The sequence below is a fragment of the Ascaphus truei genome, chromosome 1 (genome assembly GCF_040206685.1).
Source record: "Ascaphus truei isolate aAscTru1 chromosome 1, aAscTru1.hap1, whole genome shotgun sequence".
Lineage (NCBI taxonomy): Eukaryota > Metazoa > Chordata > Amphibia > Anura > Ascaphidae > Ascaphus > Ascaphus truei.
In genome coordinates this window covers 157,774,149-157,781,448 of record NC_134483.1, presented here as the reverse complement: position 1 = coordinate 157,781,448, position 7,300 = coordinate 157,774,149, and the positions used below count along the sequence as shown (strand labels likewise).

Genomic DNA, 7,300 nt, shown 5'->3' with positions numbered 1-7,300 from the left:
GATGCGTCCGTTTCCACCCTGGAACGCATGCCAGCTGTGCTCCTATTGGGCGGAGGCGGAAGAGGGATGAAAATTACATTTTTTTACATTTTTTTACACTCAACAACTTTATTAGTATTAAAAAAAAGAGACAAACATATTTTGCCCATAGCTAAACTTTGCAAACAGACACATTGCTAGTTTAGTTTAGGGTTGCATTAAAAACAAATGCTAATCACATTGAATAACCTTTGATAAAATAAAATAAAAATAAAAAAAGAGAGAAGATATTTTAAACAGTCACAGAACTACATTTAGACTACGATCATTTTAGAAGATTATATTCTAATCTAAGTAGATAAGTTTATACAAAAATACTATAATATGATTATTTGTATCAAGCACTAACTTTATCCATACACTTGAATTATGTAGTCAGACTATAGACTGAATCTATGTGATTGGCTGTATCATTGGATTTTATATGGGGGAATAGAAACACTTAATCATTAAAAGAGTTGATTATTAAGAATTTTTTCAAATGTGTATATATTGATTTTCTCTTATTCATAACCCATATATTGATGGCACAGAAGGACATAGAACAATTTTATTGTCAAAAAGTATACTTATATTCTAATACTCTAAACAATTAATAAATGAATAGTGGCATCATAAAGGACCCTCCTCTACTATAGAAAGTGGGAAAGGTCCCAATCGATATTCATACCGTGAGGCACCCTGGTTCTTAATGTGAAGATCCAGAATGCCTCACGTTGATCAAGCTTTTTAACTCTATCACCCCCTCTGGGTGACATCTGAATGGACTCAATACCTTGAAATTTAAAGTTTTTTAGTCCACCTTTGCTGCAGTTGGTGAAGTGTTTAGGGACAGGATGGTCCAGGTTCCCTTTGGAGATCAATCGGATATACTTGTTCAACCAATAGATCAGAACTATTCCACCGCTCAAAGAGAGGCTTAAGATTTAATGATACACCCCTGTTTATTACCTCATTTAGCTCTCAAGCTGAACAAGTCAGATATATCCTTAAAAAACATTGGTCGGTACTCTCCCTGGACCCTACATTAAAACAATATGTTACTGGAGGTCCTAATATTGTTTATAGGAAGGCCAAGACGGTTGCGAATTCTCTGACCCCAAGTCTCTTCTCCTCACAAACGACACATTGTAATACAGTTCCTAATGGTTCTTTCCCTTGTGGGAATTGCAAAATCTGTGGCTATACTAATAAATCAAACAAATGTTTATCCAGTCAAACTGGAAAATCTCATGCCACTAGATCATTTATCAACTGCAAATCCACATATATTGTCTACCTCATCACTTGCGGGTGCGGCAGCCAATATGTTGGAAGAACCATTAGGAACCTTAAAGTGCGAATAATGAAGCATATCCGATTGATCTCCAAAGGGAACCTGGACCATCCTGTCCCTAAACACTTCACCAACTGCAGCAAAGGTGGACTAAAAAACTTTAAATTTCAAGGTATTGAGTCCATTCAGATGTCACCCAGAGGGGGTGATAGAGTTAAAAAGCTTGATCAACGTGAGGCATTCTGGATCTTCACATTAAGAACCAGGGTGCCTCACGGTATGAATATCGATTGGGACCTTTCCCACTTTCTATAGTAGAGGAGGGTCCTTTATGATGCCACTATTCATTTATTAATTGTTTAGAATATTAGAATATAAGTATACTTTTTGACAATAAAATTGTTCTATGTCCTTCTGTGCCATCAATATATGGGTTATGAATAAGAGAAAATCAATATATACACATTTGAAAAAATTCTTAATAATCAACTCTTTTAATGATTAAGTGTTTCTATTCCCCCATATAAAATCCAATGATACAGCCAATCACATAGATTCAGTCTATAGTCTGACTACATAATTCAAGTGTATGGATAAAGTTAGTGCTTGATACAAATAATCATATTATAGTATTTTTGTATAAACTTATCTACTTAGATTAGAATATAATCTTCTAAAATGATCGTAGTCTAAATGTAGTTCTGTGACTGTTTAAAATATCTTCTCTCTTTTTTTATTTTTATTTTATTTTATCAAAGGTTATTCAATGTGATTAGCATTTGTTTTTAATGCAACCCTAAACTAAACTAGCAATGTGTCTGTTTGCAAAGTTTAGCTATGGGCAAAATATGTTTGTCTCTTTTTTTTAATACTAATAAAGTTGTTGAGTGTAAAAAAATGTAATTTTCATCCCTCTTCCGCCTCCGCCCAATAGGAGCACAGCTGGCATGCGTTCCAGGGTGGAAACGGACGCATCCCAGTGACGTGGTCTCTGACTCCAGGACTAGTGCCAGAGGGGAGGCGATGTCACGGAGATGCGACGCGTCGCCGGCGCGCATGCGCAGTGTACTCGGTTGGGCGATTTTGGCGCGAAATGGGTGTATTAAAGGTAAGGAGGTATAGTGATGTGGTACACCTTGATAAAGTCCCGTGGGACGAAACATGTCGGTGTGTGGGCTGTGTTTCTGTCCCTGTGTAATTATCCAATAAATCACCCTCAGTTTTAGCACGGAGTTGTGACCCTTATTCATTTTTTCTACAGGACTCTCCCTGCAGATTTCTACTTCAGCTGTGCTCCTTGCTTCCTTACACTCTAAATAAATATAGGGAAATATTAATGATTTATTTTGTAATATCTCAATGCTTAATTTAACATACACATGGAGACATGAAACCATGTCAACAATGACAACTGTTAATGGTTTTTTTTCTCACCCAAAACTAGGCATTGCATCTGAACAACATCAGAGTCCAATAGTAAGACAAGCATCTACATTACCACCTGCAAATAATACACAAGAAAGTTTGAAAGCAATGGATGCGTCAGAATCAAGGATTAGCGTACTACACATAAAACACCATCAGGAATTAATGGGGATACACCAATGTATGTCAGTAGAAATGCACAAAATACAAGAGACAGTATGTAAAATCCCAGAAGAATTGCATGTAATGAATCAGACATTACGGACACTTGTGACCACTCTACAGCAAGGAAATCATCTTGTTCCACAGTCTGCACGAAATGAGGAAATCCTCAGCGACAACAATCAAGGTATGTTCCATGGAGGGATTTTTTCTCCACAAACAGACGTATTCAATCAATCTAGTGATGATATATCCCAAGTCAGAAGCTTTGTTCTGGAATCACCAACGACAGCTGAACAAATGCAGACATCCAGTACAGATGATAATCTTAGACACGCACCTAAAAGGACAACAAAAAGGAAAAGATCAAATACAGAAATACGACATTCACTTGGCTGGAAGACTTTGTCCTATACTGCTAAATAATTTACCCAGCCACAAGGTATCCATGTGTATAAGCAGCCTGAAACTGTTACTGTGTCTACCCAGGCCCAAACTGCATCTCTATTTTTAGAGACACAACCTACACGTGTTGTTACACAGGCCCAAACTGCATCTCTATTTTTAAAGACACAACCTACACCTGTTTTTACACAGGCCCAAACTGCATCTCTATTTTTAGAGACACAACCTACACCTGTTTTTACACAGGCCCAAACTGCATCTCTATTTTTAGAGACACAACCTACACCTGTTTTTACACAGGCCCAAACTGCATCTCTATTTTTAGAGACACAACCTACACCTGTTTTTACACAGGCCCAACGTACTCCTGTTCTTACACAGGCACACACTGCACCTGTCTTTACACAGGCCCAAAGTACTCCTGTTCTTACACAGGCACACACTGCACCTGTCTTTACACAGGCCCAAAGTACTCCTGTTCTTACACAGGCACACACTGCACCTGTCTTTAGCATGGGCCAAACACCACCATTTTTTACTGTTGCCCAAAGTGCACCTGTCTGTACCCTGGCCCAAAGTTCACCTGTATCTACCTTGGAAAAAATACAACCTGTCTATAAGGATACACCATTTCTTCCAGTGTCTACACAGGCACAAAGTGGATTTTTGTACAACCATCCTGAACATCTTACTGTGTCTACCCAGGGACAAAGGCCATTTGTATTTACCCATCCTCAACTTCTTACCGTGTCCAACCAGGGACAAACAGCAGGTGTGTCTACCCATCCTCAACTTCTTAACGTGTCCAACCAGGGACAAACAGCAGGTGTGTCTACCCATCCTCAACTTCTTACCGTGTCCAACCAGGGACAAACAGCAGGTGTGTCTACCCATCCTCAACTTCTTACCGTGTCCAACCAGGGACAAACAGCAGGTGTGGCTACAGATCCTCAACTTCTTACAGTGTCCAACCAGGGCCAGAGTGCTGCAGCAATTGTTCAGACAGAAACTGCACCAGTGATTATTCCAAAGAAAAAAGGGGGAAAAAAAGTTGTTAATGCAGAAAAAAATGTATGTGCACCATCAAAAAGGCCACTTACCCGTTCCCAAACTAAATAGAAATAAAATTAAGTTTATTTGCAAAAGTTTACTGTGTGTTTATTTTTAAATAGAAATGTAAGGATAAATTCATGCCACTTAAAAGTGAGTTAATGTGTTATTCTTAAAATAATGAATTTGTGTTTTTACACATTTAATAGCATTATGACACAAAAATCACATTTGTACAGGTGTCAATATATCAAGGTTATTCACTAAGTACATAAACAGTAATGAGCACATATAGTAGTATAGTGATGTACATCTTACAGTGTTTATACATTACTGACATTCATTGTATGTTAAAAACATATATCATAAGTACACATGGTACAACATTGTTTACAACTACATATATGTTCATTTACATTCAATGATTATCATATTTAACGCTGCCATTAAAAACTGAAGTACATTAATTAGTATTACACTTAATATTCCATATGCATGTAATTGTGTACTAAATTATTCACATAATTTAAACGACTTACCTTAACATTCACATACTTTGTTACAAATGTGTACATTGACTGAGAGTTATAATCAGTGTGTGAGTATATGATCTATATAAATATTATTCTGAATTTTACTTTTCATATTAATATATATATATATATATATATATATATATATATATATATATATAAATAATTATGTTTACATATACATTGTTATGTAGAGATTTATATGTAATGTATATATATATATATATATATATATATATATATATATATATATATATATATATATATATATATATATACACACACACACACACACACAATGTGTGTACAGATACGTATATTACATATTAACTTTACATATTAACTTATTATAAATATATGTATATATACTTACCATTATTTCTGCATAAATGCAATCACACACGTGTGGGTTGTACAATTTGTTAGTGTATGTAGACATTCCGTATCTGTAAGTGCAAGAAGTATGGCTCAATTTTTATTTTTTTTATTTTAATGTTGACTCCAAAACATTGGTGTTTGTTCACACGCTCATTAAAAGGTAATATAAATAATAACAATATTTCATAACACATTTATTGTGACAACATACAATAAGTAATCTAAATTATTTCCATAAACATGAATTCTTGAAATACTTTAGCATGGTGGTTTTTTTCAACACCTGCTTGTGGGAGGTTTGAATGCAGGAAAACTGGCTTTTGTTTAATAACCTTCAAAATGACGTCACATTGATAAAAAGTAACAACTTCTGTATTTGCTAGAGACCATTATAATTTCACATTAGTCTCAGCTATTTACAAAGGAGAAGACATGGCGTCAAGTGTTAGACATGAAATGAAATTTTTCATATTTCAGGCCATAGAATTTCAGCCAGATAAAAAAGCGACTTTGCATCAAATTTATGATTTCATACAAGACAAATTTAATGCAGAACAACAAACTAGAAACCCCAAAATTTGGAAAGGATCAGTACGCAACAATTTAAGTAATAATGAATGCTTTGAAAGAGACATTCCCCGTCCTGGTGAAATGGCCACTTGTTGGAAAGTGACTGATTCTAAGAAGATTACTTTAGAACATGGAACATATTTCGTGATAACCAGTTTTTTTTTACCCAATCCAAATTTCAATGAACGGCCACAGACTGCTGTCGTGTACCCAAAGGAACAGCAGGGAATAACAGAATCTGAAATGGTATGTGACGGTAACTTCAATGCTATGCTGCCTACTGTACATGATACAAACATGTTTGGATTGGAATCAACTGAACGTGTGTACCTGCCTCAGTCCGTGTCGTGGGAAATGAATGGTGAGATACCATATGAAGGCGTCAGTGACATGTATGTGGATGACCATGGCACTGTTCTTAGTGCAAATCAGAATCAATTTCTGTATAGCAGCAGCAACGGTGAGGAACACATGGACGCCAGCAGCTGCAGGTTCCAACAAAGTCGTTTCTAAATATAAAGATAAAGGTAATCATTGTTCACATTAGCCTATAAGTAAACTAATACTAATTTTCTATAACACCATTTTATGAACCCACGCTACAGACAACCATGTAGTGTTAAAACACACATTCAGTATAATTTATCCATATACTTATGTATGTATTTTTAAAATACAGCTGCATTCGATTTACACACATGCAACGTTCACTTACAGATGAGTGAACCGAAATTTGGCTCAATTACACATATATATGTACACACAAATATGTTATTACAATTGCCTACAATTATACATTGTGTACTTGCTGTAGTGCTGAACAGCAGTCCTGAAGACACACAACAGGTCAGGTTTTCAGGATATCCCAGCTTCACCACATTTGGCACTACCAGTGCTGATTGAGGCACCTGTGCTGAAGCTGGGATATCCTGAAAACCTGACCTGTTGGTGGTGTTGATGACTGCTGTTCAGCACCCATGTATATTGTTAGTCGCGTCCATCTGTGACGTCACTCCGTGATCATGTGACAATGCGGAGTAAACTATGAAGTTAATCATGTATTATACAATATGATGGCAAAACGCTGTCACTCGCGTGTTCACACACATTATGTAAATATGTGAAAATACACAACAATAGTGTAGTCAAACGTTGGGACTTATAAAAGCTTAATTATTAACTTGCATCAGTTTACTTGTGCGCGTGCACATTGTTAACCGTTATGGTATTTGGCTGGACATAGGGCGAACTTGTGACATGAGGGGGCGTGTTCAGATGTTAAGGGGGGCGTGTAAAATGATAACTGTATATTGAAACACATAACAAGGCAGCGGGGACACTAATGTGTGTGTCACATGCGCGTGGGGGGGGGGGTTGCTTGGGTGTTTAGTGCGTGCTAAGTGAGACATGCAGTATGTGAGTGAGATAGTGATATAGCGAAGTGAGGGGGCGTGATCATGAA

At 36.5% G+C, this 7,300-nt stretch overlaps 1 long non-coding RNA gene across 2 annotated transcripts; it reads right to left on the bottom strand.

Moving 5' to 3' along the window:
* Positions 1-2,973: 2,973 nt before the first annotated feature.
* LOC142469844 (uncharacterized) lies at positions 2,974-6,419 on the bottom strand. 2 transcript variants are annotated; one of them, XR_012789107.1, is made up of 4 exons: positions 6,169-6,419; positions 5,264-5,336; positions 4,216-4,316; positions 2,974-3,242 (listed from the first exon to the last, which is right to left on the bottom strand). It is a non-coding gene; the product is annotated as an uncharacterized LOC142469844 (long non-coding RNA). The 2 variants fall into 2 exon arrangements; XR_012789106.1 differs by having other exon boundaries at positions 6,173-6,419.
* Positions 6,420-7,300: the final 881 nt, after the last annotated feature.